The 20,499-nt window shown below is 42.1% G+C and overlaps 1 long non-coding RNA gene across 1 annotated transcript; it reads left to right on the top strand.

Annotated features, from left to right (window-relative positions):
* Positions 1 to 1,181: 1,181 nt before the first annotated feature.
* LOC133091091 (uncharacterized) lies at positions 1,182 to 17,103 on the top strand. Its single transcript, XR_009700858.1, has 3 exons — positions 1,182 to 1,483; positions 13,416 to 13,588; positions 16,893 to 17,103. It is a non-coding gene; the product is annotated as an uncharacterized LOC133091091 (long non-coding RNA).
* The last annotated feature ends 3,396 nt before the right edge of the window (positions 17,104 to 20,499 follow it).

Here is a 20,499-nt window from a genome sequence, read left to right as displayed (position 1 = left end):
TACACATATAAATACATATGCAAGTGTGTATATAATAGTATATACATATATACATATAGTACCTAGAAACATATACACATACAGGTATACAACATATATACACACCTATATATAAATATACACTGTATACATACATACATACAGTGTACATATACTGTATATATACACACCCATATATCCATATATGGGTGTGTGTATATATACAGCATGTTCACATTTATAATATGTATACTATATATATACACATACATACATGTATACAATATATACACACAAATATATAGGCGTGTATGTATACTGTATATAGTACTTACACATATACTACAAACGCACGCACATATAAACATATGTGTATACATATATATAATATGTATACACACATATACAAATTAATAGGCTTGTATATGTTCAGTGTTTTTACATATATAGTTTTGTTTTAAGGAGTTGACGCATGTGACCGTGAGGCAGGCAAGTCAGGGCAGGACTCTGGGCTGGAGACACAGGGAAGAGCTGATGTCCCAAGGCCATTGGAGGAACAGTTCCCTCTTTCTACGGAACCTCATTTTTCTCTCGAGTCCTTCAACTCATGGACGAGGCCCACCCACGCCGCGGCATTGACAATCTCCTTTAGGCAAAGTGGACCAATTTCAGTGTTCATCTCTTCTGAAAAATACCTTCCTGGCCACATCTGGAATAATGTTTGTGGTTGCCGGGGCCCCACGCAGTGCGCACATGAGATTAACCATCCCCGTGGCGATGATGACACTTTATTTTCTCCCTTGACCATTGTCACTACTATTCCAATTAAAATGGCAGCGCCATGAGGGCAGGGCATTTCCTTTTTTGCCAGTACTGAGCGTCCAGGGTCTGGTGCCTAGCATAGGCTAAATACACGGCATTTTTGTGAACAGAAGCCGGGATTCCGGCTGTCATATTTAATGAGGAATTATAGTCTTATTATTGGGGCGGGGTGTGTCACGGTACGTCAAGGGCGGGAGTCGAACCCGCCACCCCAGGCCCCGAGGGGTCTCCCCGGGTCCCCACTTCGGGCCGGTGGGGGTGGCCGGAGGCAGCCGAAGACGTGCGTGCGTGCGTGAGAGCGGGCGAGTCCACGGGGCGGGCGGCGCTCGCGCCGTGAGTGAGTGGTTCAGCCCGGCCCCGGGTCACTGTGCACGCCTCACGCCGGCCCGAGTTGGCGGCAGCGCTGGAGGCCCCGGGCCGGTGACCACAAAGAGGGAGCCGGGGCCGGACGGGAGCGCGGCGGCGGCGGCGGCTGAGGCCCAGGCCAGGCCCCCTCCCCTCAGCCTCCCTCCCGCCCGCCCGCCTGCCCCGCCCCCGCCGACGGCGCCCCGCCCCTCCCCCAACCGCCAGACTAGCCTGGTGCGGGGACCGCGCGCGAAGACATGGGGGAGAAGTTGGAGCTGAGGCTGGAGTCGCCCGTGGGGGCCGAGCCCGCCGTCTACCCGTGGCCGTTGCCAGTTTCGTGAGTGCCGCCCGTCCCCTCTTCCTGGACCCCCGCCCCTCTTCCCCCACGGCGCGCGCTGAGCCCACTGAGAAACGGAGCGACTCGAGTCGCCAGACCCTCTTTGGAGCCCCCCTTCCCGCCCCGCCGTGGTTCTCCGCGGCCGTTTCCAGCCCCCGCGCGCAGGGTGGGCAGAGGGGAGCCGGGGCCGGCCGGGGGCGCAGACTCGGCCGCGGGGACCCCGCGCTTCCGAGGGGCGCCCGAGCCGGGCTGCCGTTGGCTCTGTAGGGCTGGGGACCCGGGTCCCCCCGGGCCTGGACTGCCGGCGGGCTTGCCCTTCCGTACTTTATGATCTGACACGTCGGGTTTCTTTTTCCTGACCCGCTTTACCAGACTTTACCTGACCAGCTTTACCAGCGTCCCCTGATAATGTGTTAGATATTCAAGTTTTAGGGCCCGGTCCCAGCCCTATGGAATCAGCAACTCTGGTGGGGCTCAGTGATCTCTGTTATAACAGGCTCTCCAGATGATTTTTTTTTTAATTTCTTTTTTTTAATTTTTAATTTTTATTTATTTATTTATTTATTTATTTATGGCTGTGTTGGGTCTTCATTTCTGTGCGAGGGCTTTCTCTAGTTGCGGCAAGTGGGGGCCACTCTTCATCGCGGTGCGCGGGCCTCTCACTCTCGCGGCCTCTCCTGTTGTGGACCACAGGCTCCAAACGCGCAGGCTCAGTAATTGTGGCTCACGGGCCCAGTTGCTCCGCGGCATGTGGGATCGTCCCAGACCAGGGCTCGAACCCGTGTCCCCTGCATTGGCAGGCAGATTCTCAACCACTGCGCCACCAGGGAAGCCCTCCAGATGATTTTTATTCACCTTAAAGTTTGAAAATATCTGCATTGTCAGCTGGCCAAAGCGTCCACCAGCAGGTGAAGGGGAGTGGCGCCTGGAAAAGATAGGGACTGGCCAAGGCAAGTACAGCAGCATTTGCCGTGGTAGTAATGGAGAATGCCTTTTCTCCACTGGTTGGCACAGACTAGTATCTGGGAGCAGTGTCAGGGTTATTTAGGATGCTTTACATTTCAATGTAGAGTGACCGCTGTCCTGGTTTGCCAGGGACTTCCCCTGTGTGAGCACTTAAAATCGCATCCTGGCAAACCCCTTAGCCCTGGGTTTGAAAAACTTAGGGAATAACATGAAATTTAGGGGAAACATGATGTAGGTTTTTGGCAAGTCACAAGTGCTAATTAAAGCTAAGCAAGTATGGACAACATCTAGCCTTCTTTACCCCTTTGCGGGGAGGTAAATCTGATTGGGTGAAAGGACTTATTGTTAAGAGATCTTTGTAGAAACATCCCTTTCTGCTTAGTCCGCTGGTTCTCAGTTCTGGCTAGACATTGGCATCGTCTGAGGAGATTTAAAATGATTTTATTGGTCTAGGATGACCAGCCGTCGGTGTGAGGGTTTTTAAAAAGTGCTTCAGATGATTCTAATGTGCAGCCAAATTTAGGTGCCACTGCTTAAGCTTTTGAACCGCTGCTACATATTTTCACCTCATCTTCCTATGAGAATATCCAACTGTAGTTGAGGTTTGTTTTTTTTCTTTTTCTTTTTTTCACTGTCTTATTATAAGATTTACTGTCTTAAATAAGATTGAATGTACAGAAAATCCTGCTAGTCCATCTGGTGTAGCTGGATACCCAGAATAATATCGTTAAGATATGTACCATTTAAGTATTGTGACTGGCCTTTTTAAAATTAACATATGCATTAAATTAGTATTGATAGTATAGATCTCTTTCGAAGTTGTCATGTTGGGGAGCTATACCTCTAATCTGCTGCCATTGCTAAATATCTGGACACCTCTTATTAGGAATTGCTTTTAAAAATCTTTAGGGATTAAAACCAAGATTGCTGTATTATTTGTACTGGGACCACAAAGACCTCACAAAGTTCCCCCGCTGTACCTTCTACCCCCATCTCTAACCCTTGGCAACTTCTAATCTGTTCTCCATCTCCACAGTTTTGTTATTTTAAGAATAATATGTAAACATAACCATGAATTACTTAATCTTCGGAGATTGGCTTTTTAAAATTTTTCCCTCGGCATCATTCCCTTGAAGTTCATTTCAATTTTTGCATATGTTAATAATTTGTTCCTTTTTGTTGCTCGGTAGTATTCTGTCATAAGATTTTATCACAATTTGTTTCAACATTCACCCATTGAAAGACATTTGGGTAGTTGCCAGTTTTTGGCTATTATAAATAAAACTGCTATGAACATTTATGTGTAAGTTTCTGTGGGAACTTCATTAAGTTTTTGTTTCTTTTGGATAAATGCTCAAGAGTACAATTACTGCATTGTAGGGTGAATCTTCTTTTAGGATTAAAAGAGACTGTCAAGCTGTTTCTCAGAGTGGCTAAACCATTTTATTTTCCCACCAGTGATGTGATATAATTTTTCTATGTACTCGCCAGCATTTGATGTTGTCACTATACTTTAATTTTAGTTATTCTCTGATATCTCATTATGGTCTTAATTTGCATTTCCCTAATGGCTAAAGATGTTGAACATCTTGTGCTTCTTTGCCATGTGTATATTCTCTTCCATGAAATGTCTGTTCCTGTCTTCTGCCTATTTTCTAGTTGGATTTTTTTAAGTTGTTTGGAGGGTTCTTTGTATATTATAGATACAAGTCATTTGTCTCATATGGGATTTTCAAATATGTTTTCCCACTGTGTAATTTGAGTTTTCATCCACTTAAAAGGATCTTCTATGAAGCATTTTTAACTCATTTTGATGAGATCCAATTTATCAGTTTTTGCTTTTATTGATCATACTTTCGGTGTCAAGTCTAAGAATTATTCACCTAGTTCTAGATGCCAAAGATTTTCTCCAATTTTTTTTTTCTAAAAATGTCCTGCTTTTACATTTAAGATTATGATCCACTTTGATTTAATTTTTGTGTAAGGTGTGTAAGGTTTAGGTTAAGGTTCGTTTTTTGTTTGTTTGTTTTTGTCGAGGGATGTCCAACTGTTTCAGTACCATTTTTTGAAAAGTCTATTCTTGCTTGATAGCTTTTGCACTGCTGTCAAAAACAAGTTAAATGTATTTATGTCAGTCTATTTCTGGGTTCTCTGTTCCATTCCATTGATCTATGTATCTACCCTCCATCATTACTGCAAAATCTTGAAATTGGGTAGATTAATTCCTCCCATTTTAATCTTCCTTTACAAATTGTTTTAGCTATTCTTCAGCCTCTTCTTACCATATAAATCTTAGAAGAAGCTTGTCTATATCCACAAAAACCTTGAGGGCATTTTAAGAGTAATTGTGTTAAGCCTCTTAACTTGGGGAGAATTGACATGTTTATTATGTTGTGTTTTCTAATCCATGAACAAGGTATGTCTTCCTATTTGTTTGGGACTTTTAAAATTTTCTTCATCAGCATTTTGTAATTTTCAGTATAGAGGTCCTATAAATGTCTTATTGGGCTTATATTTAAGTATTTATTTAGGTCAGTTGTAAATGGCATCACATATTTTTATTTAAGCTTTACACATTTGTTATATATAATTTGATAAAATTGTGTTGATGTTGTACTCTAAACCATTTACAAACTAATATTATTTCTCAAGCTTTTTGTGGATTCCTTGGTACTTTCTCCATTTAGATTATCATCTCATCTTCAGATGTAGACAGTTTTACTTTTCCTTATTCAATATAATAGGATATATTACTATTCAACATTCAGTAGGATATATTCCTTCCTATTCAACATAGTAGGAATAGTCCTTTTATCTTTTAAATAAACTTTTTAAAAACTTAACTTTTAAATTTATGTATTTATTTATTTTTGCTTTATTTTCTTACTAGAACCTCCAGTAATATATTTAATAAAAGTGGTGAGAGCAGATATCGGTGCCTTGTTTCTGATCTTACAGAGAAAGCATTCAGTCTTTCACAGTTAAATATAATGTCGGTATAGGTTGTTTGTAGATCATCTTTATGAGTTTCAGTATGTTCCTTTTCTATTCCTAGTTTGCTTGGAGTTTTCTTTCTTCTTTTTTTAAAATCATGAATGGGATTGGATTTTGTCAAATGCTTTCTCTGCATTAATGGATAGGATCACATGACTTTTCCCCCTTAATCTATTGGATATGGTGGATTACATTGTTTGATTTTCAAATATTTAACCAACTTTGCATAACTGGAATAAATACCACTTGGTCATGGTATATTATTCTTTTTATATATTTCTGGATTTAATTTGCTAATATTTGGCTGAGGATTTTTACAGCCAATTTCATAAAAAATATTGGTCTGTAGTTTTCTTCTTTCTATACTGTCCCTGTCTGGTTTTGGTATCAAGGTAATACTGGCTTCATAAAATTAATCAGGAACTGTTCCCTCTACTTCTGTTTCTTATCAAGTCATGTAAAATTGGTGTTAATTCTTTAAGTCTTGGGTAAAAGTGAAACATCTAAGCCTGAGTATTTCTTTTGGGAGTTTTTAAATGAAAAATCAGTGTTTCTAGTGGTTACAGGAAAATTGAGATTATCTATTTCATCTTGGCTGAGTTTTGGTAGTTTTGGGTGTAAAAGCTTTGGTCCATTTCATCTACATTTTTGAATTTATAGTGTAGACTTGTTCATAATAACTTGTCCCTTATTAACCTGCAGGATATGTCATGGTATCCCTGGTTGCATTTCTGATATCTGTGATTTGTGCCATCTCTCTTTTTATCTTTATCAGTCTTGCTACATCTTTATTGATTAGATTGTTTATTTCAAAGAACCAGCCTTTTGTTTCATTGATTTTTCCCCCCTATTTTCCTGTTTTCAGTTTCATGGATTTTTGTTTCATCTTTATTATTTCCTTCTTTCTGCTTGTTTAGTGTTTTTTCCTCTTCCGTTTTTACTATTATAATATAGAAAATTAGATTATTGCTTTGAAATATTTTCTTTCCCAATTTAGTGCTATAAACTTCCCTTTCAGCATTGCTTTCACTTCATTCCACAAACTTTGATCTGTTATATCTCCATTTTCTTTTATTCTATGCATTTAAAATTTTTTCCTTGACTTTTTACCCATGAGTTATTTGGAATTGTGATGTTTAGTTTTCATGTGATTGAAGATTTTCCTGTTGTCTTTCTGTTATTGATTTCTAGTCTGATTCCATTATGGCTAGAGAACATACTCTCTCTGATTTTAATTCTTTTAAATCTGCTAATGTTTTTTTATCACCCAGTATATGGTATATGAGTGAATGTTCCATGGACACTTGAATATGTATTCTGCTTTTATTGAGTGTGTTCTTTAAATGTCAGTTATATCCTGTTGATTGATGATGTTTTCAGTTCTTCCATATCCTTGCTGATTTTTCTCTCTGGTAGTTCTATAAATTGCTGTGTTGAAGTCTCAAATAATAATTGTGGATTTAAAATTTTCTCCTTTTACCTTTTTCAGTGTTGGCTTCATGTGTTTTGAAGTTCTGTTGTTTGGTGCACACACATTTAGTATCACTAGGTCATCTAGGTGGATTATTCCTGTTATCTTTATGTAATGACCCTCTTTGCCCCTAATAATTTCCTTTGCTCTGAAATCTACTTTATCTGATATTAATATAGCCATTCCTGCCTTTTCTGATTAATGTTCATATGATATATCTTTTTCATCCTTTTACTTTGAACTACCTATATCATGATGTTTAAAGTAAGCTTCTTATAAACAGTATATAGTTGGATCATGCTTGTGATTTTTTCATCTACTCTTCCAATCTCTGTCTTTGACTTGGTTATTTAGATCATTTACAGTTAATGTAATTATTGCTATGTTAAAGATTAGGTCTACCATTTTAGTTTTTGTTTAGTCTTTTACCTTAGTTTCTCAATCCTGTGTTTCTCTTATTTTGCCTTCTTGTGGGTTACTTAAACATTTTTTAATAAGTCCATTTTAATCTAATTACTTATAATCATTTGTGTATACTGTTTGTATAGTTTTCTTAGTGGTTGCTTTTGGCATTACACTATATATATGTAACTTATCATAGCCTACTGGAATCAGTGTTTTATTACTTCAAGTGAAGTTTCAAAATTTTACTTCCATTTAGGTCTCTTAATATTCCCCAGTTTTAAAGTATGATTTTCTGTAGTATTTCCTTTATATACATTGAGAACCACATCAGATGGTGTCATAATTTTTGCTTTGACCATCATATAGAATTTAAGAAACTCATGAGGCCAATGATAGTCTCTTATATTTACCCCATTTGTTTTCACCCATTCCATTGTTCCCCTTCTCTTTCTGAAGTTCCCAGTCTTCTGTTATTGTTTTTTTATGTTTTCATAACAGTAGGTGATATCTGGGCTTTCCAGTGCCATTGGATATGAGTTTCAGGAAACACTGAGCCTGGCTCACTTAATGCTACTGAGTTGGAGGGTTTGTATATGTTGGGCCTGTTGGCACAGCAGATGCTAGCAGATTAGACTAATGTTGATGGGACTAGTGCCACAGGAGGATGCATTCCCATTCAGGCTATGCTGCTGCTACAGTAGATCCAATCCGCCTCTACCCCGAGTGTGGGGCAGTGACCTGCTGCTGTCACTGCTTCTTTATTAGGCTGCTTTTGCCTCAGGTGTGTGGTGGGATCCCTTGGAAGCTGCTGCTGCTGTCAATCACAAGGTTAAATTCATTTTAGAAATACTTCAATATAAATATATAGCCTGGCTTTTGTAGGACCCCTGTATTTGTTTTTTATTGCTTTCATACGAATTACCACAAATTTAGGGACTCAAAACAATGTAAATTTATTACCTTACAAGTCTGACATTGGTCTCAATTGAGTAAAGTAAAAGTGTTGGCAGGATCGACAGATAAATGGATAAAGATGTGGCACATATATACGATGGAATATTACTCAGCCATAAAAAGAAATGAAATTGAGTTATTTGTAGTGAGGTGGATTGACCTAGGGACTGTCATACAGAGTGAAGTAAGTCAGAAAGAGAAAAACAAATACCGTATGCTAACACATATATATGGAATCTAAAAAAAAAGAAAAAATGGTTATGAAGAACCTAGGGGCAGGACAGGAATAAAGACTCAGCCATAGAGAATGGACTTGAGGACACAGGGAGGGGGAAGGGTAATCTGGGATGAAGTGAGAGAGTGGCATGGACATATATACACTACCAAATGTAAAATAGATAGCTAGTGGGAAGCAGCCACAAAGCACAGGGAGATCAGCTCTGTGCTTTGTGTCCGCCTAGAGGGGTGAGATAGGGAAGGGAGGGTGGTAGGGAGATGCAAGAGGGAGGAGATATGGGGATATATGCATATGTATAGCTGATTCACTTTGTTATGAAGCAGAAACTAACACACCATTGTAAAGCAATTATACTCCAATAAAGATGGTTAAAAAAAAAAAAAGTGTTGGCAGAGCTACATTCTTTTCTGGAGGCTCTTGGGGTGTTTCTGTTCCCTGGACTTTATCAGCTTCCAGCGGTCACTTGTAGTCCTTGACTCAGAGTCCCGTTTCTCCACCTACAAAACCCAAAATGTTGCATCTCTGATTCTGCTTCTATTAGGACATCTCTCTCTTTCTCTTTCTACAGTTGGGAATGGTTTTCTGCTTTTACGGACTCATGCAATTAGATTTGTTCCATGAGGTAATCCAGGATAATCTTTCTCTCTCAAGGTCTATAACTTCAGTCATATCTGCAAAGTCCTCTTTACCATGTAAGGTAACATATTAATAGGTTCTAGGGATTAGGGTGAGGGCATTTTTAGGAGCCATTATGCTGCCTACCACACCCTTAACAAGTGACCTTGAGAAAATTACTGAGATTTTTAAAGCCTTACTTTCCTCAAACAAAATGGAAAGAAAGATATCTAGTTAATATCATGAAAGTGAAACAGTATATATGAAATCAACTAATTCAAAAAGTAAGATTTCTTCTTTTTCTTTATGATTTACATGATTCTCAGAGTTCAGGTACTTGAAGAGTTACTTTTTTTAAAACAGAACTAAGGCATTTCAGGGTTCAGGTGCTGTAAGATTGTCTGAATTATCTGAGTAACAATTAGCTAAGCACAGGTGTAAAGCATTTGATTTACTCCCTGGTGTTCTTTATCTTCTCATCCCACTAAATCCATATCCCTTGTCTAGCTTCAGCCAGTAGAGTCAGAGCTTGTTTTACTGTTTAACTAAAGTTCAATTTAAATTCTCTCTACATCTCCAGATTCTCAGCCCTGGTTGCATATTACAATCACCTGGGAAGATTTCAAAAACTACTGATGCCACATTTCCACCTATCATGGATATTTGAGGAGGGACCTGGAATGAAATGCTCTAGCTTATGGTTTGTGGAGCCAAATCATAGTCTACACTGAGCCAAATCATTTGCGATATCACCTCTAAAAAGGAGTTTATCTGTGGTGACTAATGCTCTTCCTTTGTCAGTATGCTTGATTTGTCCCTCTTTGGGGGAAAAAAAGAGGGGGAAAAAACCCCCAGCAGTTTGGCTCCCTGAATTACAACCTGATGCTGTGGAATTAGTGTTGGCTCAGAGCGCACATCTTCGGATACCCATTCTCTCTCCTGCTCCCTTGCATGAACTTATATCCTTGGGCAGTTTTTCATCCACCACCCTCTTTTGCTTCTAATCTTAGCAAGTAAAGTCTCCCCTTAGTGAAACAGCATTTCATGAGACTTGCTGGGAGCATAGGTCTGTTCCAGACCTATCATATGTTAGCTAAAGCAGATATAAGTGATGTGTTTTTGGCATTCATCCTTGTGGGTTGGAGAGAGAAGACAGAGTTTTATCCTTTTAGGTGTCATCTGACTGGGCAAATGGGCTCTTTCCCTCTGCTGCCTACCATGTAAAAAACTGAGGGTGTTACCTCTAGAAGGTATCTTCTAGGTATCAAAATAGTTCAGATAAGTCAAATTTCTCAGTAAAAGATGACAAAACTATGGCTTAGGTGGTTAATTTTACATGTCAATTTGTCTGGGCCACCATGCCCAGTTACTTGGTCAAATATTATTCTGGATATTTCTGTGATGGTGTTTTTGTGTTTTTTTAAATTTTGATTTTTATTTATTTACTTATTTATGTTTTTGGCTGCGTTGGGTCTTTGTTGCTGCACGTGGGCTTTCTCTATTTGCAGCAAGCGAGGGCTACTCTTTGTTGCGGTGCGCAGGCTTTTCATTGCGGTGGCTTCTCTTGTTGCGGAGCATGGGCTCTAGGTGCACGGGCTCAGTAGCTGTGGTGCACGGCCTTAGTTGCTCCACGGCATGTGGGATCTTCCCAGACCAGGGCTCGAACCCATGTCCCCTGTATTAGCAGGCAGACTCTCAACCACTGCGCTACCAGGGAAGCCCAGGTTACTTTTGAACTGCAATCCCCACACTTGTAAAATGACATTAAAAACCACTCTTTCTGTGGGTTCTTAGAATTAATTAAGCAGGTTATGTGTGTAAAGTATCCTGGCACTTGAATGAGTTGTCAGAACCAAGGGCTGCTGGAGACGATGCTTATGCCCTAGGTAATCTCCCCTTCTACTGGGCGGCAAGTAAACACAAGCACAGTAGTCAGTGCTCTGGAAGAAGTGAGTTCTGGTGCTGCAGAGCACAGAATCTTTTTTTTTTTAATTTAATTTTTATTTTATATTGGAGTATACTTGATTTACAATATTGTGTTAGTTTTAGGTGTACAGCAAAGTTATTTAGTTATACATATATCCATTCTTTTTCAGATTCTTTTCCCGTGCAGGTTATTGCAGGATATGGAGTAGAGTTCCCTGTGCTATGCATTAGGTCCTTGTTGATTACCTATTTTATATATAGTCGTGTGTATATGTTAATCCCAAACTCCTAATTTATCCCTCCCCCCCCTTCCCCTTTGCAGAGCACAGAATCTTGGAAGGGAGAGTTCAGGCTTCTTGGAGGAGGTGCCATCCTTTCTAAGGATATGTAGAAGTTCATGGGGTGGCAGGAGGGAGCAGTGTGTGTCAAAGTTTGAGAAATATAAGAAAATATGGCAAAACTAAGGTACACGAGTGGAACTCAGGTTTTGGGAAAGAAATGAGAGTTGATACTGGAAACCTACTGGGGCCAAACAGAAAAGGGCCTTCTTTGTCCTGTCAGAAGTTTGGATGTTTATCCTGAAGGCTGTGGGAAACGCTGAACAACAGTGAGATGGACTTCTGGTTTAGAGACTCACTCGGGCCTCCATGTGGAAAGCACTTGATTGGGTGCAGGGTGAATTGTAATCTAAGGGTCCCACTTAAGTTGTAAAAGGTTGGACTGGATTTCGGAGATCCGAGAGGGAATGGGTGGGGCCTGGTGACCAGTTAGAAAAGGGAGGGCAGCAAGCGTGGGTGACAGTTTACAGCTGCATCTTTTTGTGAGATACAGAGCACAGTAGGAAGGGATTGGGGCTGGGGAGAGGATTTTACTTCATCTTCAGTGCTTTAGAGGGGCCTGGTAGACAGGTCTAGGCCCAAGGTACAGATCTGGGCTTTTTGGGAGGACAGGTGTTTGAAGGCACGGGAGAGACTTAGGTTACCCACAAGAAGAGCCAAAGAATCATAGGTCTGAGAGCATTTTAAGTGGGTATATTGAGGATGCTTATAAGCTGAAAGAAAGTAGCCAGCAGAGGAAGGGTGTGAAGATCTAGGAGAGGAAATGATTGTTCATTTGTTTTCAAAAAGCTGAATACTTTATTGTGTGCCTGGCCCTTTTCTAGGATCTGGGGTTCACACCATGTGTTATCTCTTCTGCAAGGACAGTTCAACTCATCCCCTGGTGAAGAGAAGTCAGATTATTCTTTGCATCCCATTCAGGTGTAGGAACTGTTCTGTCCCTCTGAAGGGACTTTACTTAACCAGAGTAATAGGTTAGAAATCAAAAGAAATTGGAGTTGGAAGGGACCTTAAAGGCCACTGTACTTAATGTTGCCTAATGTTTTACCTTGATTGTAAGAAAAATTTATTGCAGAGCCCATTCTCTTCAGAGTTCCTTCAGTGAACTTTCTTTATGTTTTTCATCCAGTGGGTCTAGCTTGTAGATTTTGGCCTCCTCCTAAATTTGCTTCTTCATCCACATTACATTTTGCCCGGACTATGGCAGAAGCTCCTGGGTGGTTTCGCGGCCCCTGGACTCAGTTCCTCTAAGTTCATCTGCCTACTCGGGTTGAGTGATCTTCTAACATGAAAAGATACGCCTAAAATAATGCTGCTAATGACTTGCCCACACAGAGTTAGTGCATACTAGCCGCCCAGCGTGTGCTCTGCCCAGAGGCCTGTAGTCTGAACTGTGCTCGGCCAAGCCTCCTGGGGCTCTTTGGCCCTGAGGAAGGGGAGCTTTTTGGGATCACTCCCTTTATCTAATCGGTCCTTCAGCAGCAGGGCACCTTTTTCTAACCAGCGGAGGCACCCTTACTTAGCCAGTGGTAGCCCCAGTCCTCATCACCTGTGGGATACAAGCCATGCTGTCTCCCAGGCTTGCTTCCGCCAACATCTCTATTTTTTGTCCCTTCTCACACTTGGACCCCTGGCCTTTAGTCATCCCCACCTGCAGTATTTACAGTGCCCAGCAGGTGTCAGGCTTGAGTGTCTTTGCACAGGTGTTCCCTCTGCAGTTAAAGCGCCTCCTACTCCACCTCTGCATAGCCTCAGCTTTTTAGATTCTGCTTCAGGGTTATCATGAAGCCGTCACTTAGATATAACTTTTTGCCTCCAAGGAACCTCTGTGCCTAAAGGTTATGCTTCTCTATCTCATGTGATTCAAATTTTCATGTCCCTCCTTAATGCAGGCTTTAAGGGCAGGAGTCGTTTCTTATCCTTAGCACAGAGCAGATGCTTTTTTTTTTTTTTTTTTTAAGGTGCTTTTTAATGATGATAAAATGTATGGTTTAAATCACTCATTTTACAATAATTTTGCTTTAGGTTGTGACAGAAATAAAGTTTACAGAAGTCGTGTTCCTGCGATAAGATATAAAGATGTGACCTTCCAGTTGTGTAAAGCTCTTAAAGGCTGTGTAAGTGCGTCGGGTGCGCTAAGGAACCTGGAGCTAAATGGGCTAGTTCTGAGAGAGAGAGACTTAACCATGTTAACAAAGGTAAGCCTTCATTGTATCCTGCCAACATTTGATAGTTGCTTTTGGGGCAAGCTAAACCAATAAAAGTTTAAACTTTTTCTCTCCATTAAAGGGATTGAATAAATCGGCCACTTTATCAGCACCTCATGCCTGTCACATTAATGGCTGAACTAGAAAATCAGAAGGATCAGCACAGGTTTTATTTTCTTAATCCTTACCTCAGGGTGGAGAATGGTCAATGCCGAACTGAACCCCAAGTTTAGGCCAGGAAGCCCTCGGGTTCCTTATAGTATCTCAGAAATATGGGAAAGTAGAAAGGAACGATAAAGTGTAGGGCAGATGAGCCTCATTGTCCTGTGAAGCTTGAGGAGAGGGAGGGAGGAGGTGGATGACCATGGGCAGTTGGGCAGGTTGTGCACTGTACAACACCATAAATGTAGAACGTTTGCATATATTATTATGACAGCCTTCTGACAGATGGAAATAGTGTCTTGAGGAAGTACCTTTTTCTGTTTCTCTTAGAGAAGTGCTTCTCAATGGGGGTGATTTTGACCCCTAGGGGATATTTGGCAATATCTGGAGACACTTTTGGTTGTCACAAGTAGCTGATGTGTTACTGGCATCTAGTAGGTAAGGACAGGGATGCTGCTAAACATCCTACAGTGCACATGGCAGTCACACATAACAAAGAATTACCTAGCTCAAAATGTCACTAGAGCCGGGGCTGAGAAACCCGGGTCTAGAGAATGAAGGTGAACCTCCCTGTCTCTGGTATCTTTTCCCTGCTTGTTCTGGAGAAATGACTGCTGGAGAGGGAGTGAACCATTTCTGACTCTACATCCAATATGCTCCAGCAGCCTGTAGTACATCATGTACTCATAGGGCCAGTGTGCCTGGAGGAACCCAAGGCTACCTGATGGCAGAGCTGTGGATCAGGGTGACAGCCAACATGGGAAAAGCCTTCCTGCCTCCAGGCCTTCGGTTCACCAGGCCCAGGTGTCTCTTCCTTCCATCCATGGGCCTCTGAGATGAACCAGCTTTCCTTGTCTCTCCTAAGCTTCCCAGGTTGTGAGTCCTTGCCTCTCAAGAGTGGGGCACAGTATCCTCAGGTTTGCTTTCCATGCTGCCTCCTGAACCAGTTTTGGAAGGTTTGTGGATGATCAGTTGGGGGATAACAGGTAGAAAATTGAGACAAAACAGAGAATTCCAAGACTGGTGACTGGGTTCAAATTCCAGCTTTTCCACATGTCAGATGTATGGCCTTAGGCAATTCACTGAACATCTCTGTGCCTCAGTTTTCTTGTCTGTAAGATGGGGGTGAGAACAGTAGTGCCCACTTCATAGGGCTATGGTGAGGATCGAGTTAGTATTTGGCATGTATTTGGCATGTAGCAAACAACATGTAAGTGGTAGGGGTTCCAGGCCTCATTCCATGTTAATTTTTGGTATCTGTATGAGTTTGCTAGGGCTGTCGTAACAAAACACCACAGTCTGGGTAGCTTAAACAACAGAAATTTATTTCTCACCGTTCTGGAGGCTGGAAGTCCAAGGTCAGGTTGTCAGCAGGGTTGGTTTCCTCTGAGGCTCCTGAGGGAAGAGCCTGCTCCAGCCTCTCTCCTTGGCTTGCAGAGTGCCGCCTTCTCCCTGTGTCCTCACAGGGCTTTCACCCTCTGGGCAGGCCTGGTGTCTCTCTGTGTGTCTAATCTGCATTCCTTATAAGGACACCAGTCAGATTGGACTGGGATCCACCCTAATGGCCTCATTTTAACTTAATTACTCTTTAAAGGCCTGATCTCCCAATACAGTCACATGCTGAGGTACTGGGGTTTAGGGCTTCATCCTGTGAATTTCGTGGTGGACACAACTCAGCCCATGACACCTGACAAGGACCTGGTAACAACACCAACATGGTTCTAACCATGTTTAACTGTGATACCAGATGCAAAAAAAAGCCAGGACAGACCTTGAGGCCATTATTCTAAGTGAAATTAGAGAAAGACAAATACTGTATGATCTCACATATACGAATCGAAGAAAACTGAGCTCATAGAAACAGAGAACAGTTTAGTGGTTGCCAGAGGTGGGAGTAGGGGGGATGGGAAAGGTGGTCAAAAGTTACACACTTGCAGTTATAAGAGAAACAACTCCTGGGGATGTAATGTACATTGTGATGACTATAGTTAAAAATACTGTTTTCTTTTTTTTTTAAACATCTTTATTGGAGTATAATTGCTTTACAAGGGTGTGTTAGTTTCTGCTGTATAACAAAGTGAATCAGCTATACATATACCTATATCCTCGTATCTCCTCCCTCTTGCATCTCCCTCCCATCCTCCCTATCCCACCCCTCTAGGTGGACACAAAGCACCGAACAATACTGTTTTTTAATTTGAAAGTTGCTAAGAGTATAGATCTTAAAAGTTCTCATCACAAGAAAAAAATTGTAACTATGTGAGGCAGTAAGTGTTAACTAAACTTATTGTGGAAATTATTTTGCAATTTATACACATATCAAAATACTATGTTGTACACCTGAAATTAATATAAAATTATATGACAATTATATCTCAGTAAAATGGGGGGAAAAAAGGAATCCAATATCTCAGGTATAAAGCCTCCCTCCTCCTTCCCTCTCACATTCCCGGGAAGACCTCAGGCCTGGGCCTTACACCTGCCTTGAGTATATTCCTATTAACTGTGTCAGTAAATGGTAGGTGCTTCCCTTCCACACCTTCCTTTGCTCGTCATTGGAGAATATGCTAGAGCGACACTATAAGAGTGATCACATATCTCCGATTTTTGTGGACAATCATGGTTTCAAAAATTCTGTCCTCTTGTCCACCTAAGAACACTGGTATTTTTCATACTACAGGTTCCAAAATGTGGTTCAGAAATCATGGTCACGGTGCCTGCCATGCCAGGATGGCAACTTGGAGGGCTGGGGAGGGCGTGGCAGGTGGCAGGTGGGGAAAGCCGGCAGCCAGAAGGAGGAGAGGACAAAGGAAAAGACCCAGGAAATTCGCATCTCTAGAACAAATTCCCAAATAGTAAGAGTTTACTGTAGCAGCAAGTCCTAGCCTCTAGTTTACTGCTAAATCTAGTCCTCACGGAGCACAGCAGTCAGAACATTTAATACAAAATTTCCTAGCTCTAAAACGGAAATATTAATACCTGCTTGTTGTGTTTGGAAGTTATTTCAAAAAGTAACGCTAAAAAAAAAAAAAAAAAAAAGTAACGCTAATATCAATAGAGCCCTTTATAAAAGAGCTAAAGGAACTCGGTAAGTATTACTTTTGTTTGTTTGTTTTTCCATCACTCTTCATAGCTGCCAAGCAGTAACGGCTGTATTTGTACTGAATCCTGGAAGTGTCTCTGTATCCTGGAAGTATTGCAATGATCGTCTTCACACCTGCAAAATATTCCTGCACCGTGTACGCAAATGATTATGGCTCCGCTCTCGGGCCTCATCTGGGAGCTACTGCATGTGAGGATCAAATTGATACACATTAGGGCATCCTCAGCGGACTTTGGCAAAGGCCTATAGATTACTTCGCTATCCAATTTGTTAACTCGACAGCAGAGCCTGAGTGGAAAGAACAATGTGCTCGTCAGTTGGGAAAAGCTCCTCCAGGTATCAACAGATACAAGCAAGGCAATCTCACTGTGCAGGTTGATTAGAACGGGGTTTGTATTTTGGACAATAAACTCTACTTATGATAGTCTCCCAGTCATTAAGTATCTCTGCTGTAAGAGAAAACTGAGGCTATTAACTTCTCCAGATAGAACCCGAGGGAAAAGTGATCATTTCTTTTATAAGCAGAAGGGAAGGTTCTGCTCAATAAAGATCAATTAAACATCTCTGTTAAAAGACTGCTTGGAGCTGGTGCCAAAGGAAATTCCACTGTATTAACCCGTGCTCCCTCCAGCCCTCCCCACCTCTGTAGCTTGCACTGGGGAAAATTTTAAGAGGACGCTGGCTATTGTAAGCTTTATAAGGCGACAGTAGCTCTCACATCCGTGGCTGAATGATCTTTGATGTTGAGTGACTTTTCCTGCATTTAGCAGGGGTATTCCCAGAGGATGGCAGGCAAATCAAACGCTCCTCTGAATTCAGCTGAGCATCAATCATCCTCATGAGGGAGTAAAAAAAAGAATATAACAGTAGGTACCGGGAAAAATGATATGGTGGTCCGAGCTAGTAATTCCCAGGATGCAGGAAGCGTTTTGGGGGCCCTAGAAAATCCACTGCATAAAGAAAACCCGCCACAATCTCCACCAGCATCTTATAGTTACCACCTCATTCTTGTCCTTTAAAATAGTGTGCTGTATTTTAAAATACAGTGTGCTTGTCCTTTAAAATACAGTGTGTCTTGTACATTAAAATACAGTGTGCTTCTACTCTCTGGCTTAGACTGCATCCTCTCATGTAAATTCCATCTGTTCTTGCTTGAGGGAGGGCAGACACAACCTTGACTTTATCCTCTTGATGAGAGTGATGTTTCATGGTGTTGGGAGGATTTTCATTGGGGCAATTGCCTGATTGAGACATAGCCTTAGTGAGGTGACAAATAGCAGGCATTAATGTCTCTTTTTTAATGGTATGATGAATGGTCTAAGAGAAGGGTCAGCAAACTGTAGCCAGTGGCCTGTTTTTGTAAATAAATTATTGGACCACAGCCAGACCAGTTCATTCATGAATTTTCTCTGGCTCCTTTGGCGTCGAGTAGTTGTGACAGAGACCTAACGGCCCACAAAGCCAAAGATACTCCCTGGCCCCGGCCACCCCTGATCTAAGACCGTTCCCACAGTCCTCTGATGATAAGAATCACCTGGATCATTTGTTCAAAAGACAATTTCTGGGTCCAGCTTGGAACCCCTGAGTCAGAATCTCCAGGGAAGGGGCTTTGGGAAGGTAGAGTGAACAAGCTTCCCAGGTGATTCTTATCCCCAGGGAACTACTGGTCTCAGGTGTGCCTGCCTACCAGGTAAGGAGGAGGTTTTAAAAGAGGCAGTGGTGGTGGGGGTTGGGGGAGTTTGCCTTGGAGAGCACAGGCCTCGCGGTTTCACTGCTGGGACTGCATCCCAGCTCCGCTTCTCCCCGAGCTTCGCCACCTCAGGTAAATTCCTTTTAAAACTGTTTCCTCCGCTGAGAAGTGAGGGTCATGGTGCCCGGTCGGCAGTGTGTGTATATACGCTGAGAGCCTAATACAAGGCTCGGTAGTGGTCACCCTCACTAAGAGGAGCAGCGCCATGTAAACACAGAAGACCCCGCTGTGGAAACATCTCATAGATAAGACAGGCCCAGCGGGGCTTTTCAGTAGTCCACGGTGTACAGCTGTTTTCCTCAGAAGGAAAAACTCCCTTAAAGGAATCTCCCATTACGTTCAGGACAGTATACAGCCCTTTAGAAACTCAATTCTCCACAGAATGCTGAGTATTGCAAGAGGTTATCATTGGCTGTTTTAGGATATAGCTGAGTTTGCAAAGGAATATTTAATTTCATGATTGAAAACTCTGGTACTAGCACGAGACAGACATATATATATATTCTGTTTCTGAGGTTAATGTTTTTAAAAACTCTTTGCCTGACGAGATCAAGCAATTTCAGCCATTCGTGTAGCTGTTGAAAGACAGTTTTTAGATAAATTGCCCATAAATCCTTGCAAGATACAGGACCCAATAATACTTCAGGTTACCAGGGAGTTTCATATTTTACTAAAAGGGGGAAAAAGTCAATCTTGAATCTTTTAGTCCGATGACCAAAGAATTGCTCCATTGATTTTGTTCAGCTACTCAGGTGGGTGTGCAGTTGATCCTGATTGGATCTTATTTGAAGTTTACTTTTTCTGGGAAGTATTAATTCGAATGTAGTATGGGTAATACTGGAATACTAGAGCCTCTTTAAAGCCACTTTACGCAGCTTGTGTAAACATCCTAGGGTAGTTTCCTCTTAACATATTCACAAATATAGAACTTGGGTTTGCTGTATGTTTTCCTCTTTTTAACAGAAGAGGGAGGTAAAGGCTTGGCTAAACAATGTACCTAAAACCCAGGCTAGAGGGAAATGGATTCATATTCTTAGAGGAACAGGTAAACAAGAACAGCATGAATTCTGCCAGGTATGATTTAGGTTTGTGAAGGAAGGAAAAAAGCACACTTGGCAAGTGAGTGTGGTTTGCTGATTTCTTTATTTTTAAACTTAGTTTTAAAAGAAAGTACCAGTGGGACCTGAGAAAAACGAATCTGCAGAGGGCAGGGGGAGGGTATTCTTCATTTTTATTACATGCAGTGTTGGAATCGTGCTGTGCCCTGAAACACAGCTGGATGAACAGGGTAGTTCAGGGTCTGCCTGGATTAACTCCTTAAGCAAATTTCTAGGTTGCCAGGCCGGCTGGTTGAGCTCCAGCCTGGTGGCTAGCAGTGCCGTGTTATTCCTTTCCGCTCACCTCAAGGCGAAAACCTGGAAGTGCTGACCACCAGTAGCTGCATGTACCCCTTGTGGGAAGTCCAATGCTGAGAGATTCTCTTAGGCTCATGCCTCCTGTGCAGATGCTCCCCCCACACACACCCCCGCCAAGCTCCCAGAGTTCCCATGGCTCACACCTGGTGCCAGCCAGCAGCCACGGACCTGCCTGTAGGCCCTCGTGAAGGCCTGCTGCTCGTCCTGAAAACCTGCTGCTACTAGAGAATCCAGAGGGGCTGCTCCTCATGGGGCACCGTCTTGGCTAGAGGCTGCCTACATCTTCTGTGGGCTTTGCCTCCGTGGTTTCCAAGGGGGCAAATGGGGGCTGCCGGGCCTTATTTGATGGGAGACATGAATATCTGGGCTAGGTTCACTTCAGAGATTCATTGTTTTCCTGATAGGTATGAGTGATAATTTTTGTTTGTTTTGTATGTGGGTGGTGTCATGGAAATACTTGGGGATGGTAATC

Source organism: Eubalaena glacialis, chromosome 4 (assembly GCF_028564815.1).
Source record: "Eubalaena glacialis isolate mEubGla1 chromosome 4, mEubGla1.1.hap2.+ XY, whole genome shotgun sequence".
Taxonomy (NCBI): domain Eukaryota; kingdom Metazoa; phylum Chordata; class Mammalia; order Artiodactyla; family Balaenidae; genus Eubalaena; species Eubalaena glacialis.
Note: the sequence above shows the minus strand (reverse complement) of the source record. Positions and strands in the feature narration are given on the sequence as shown.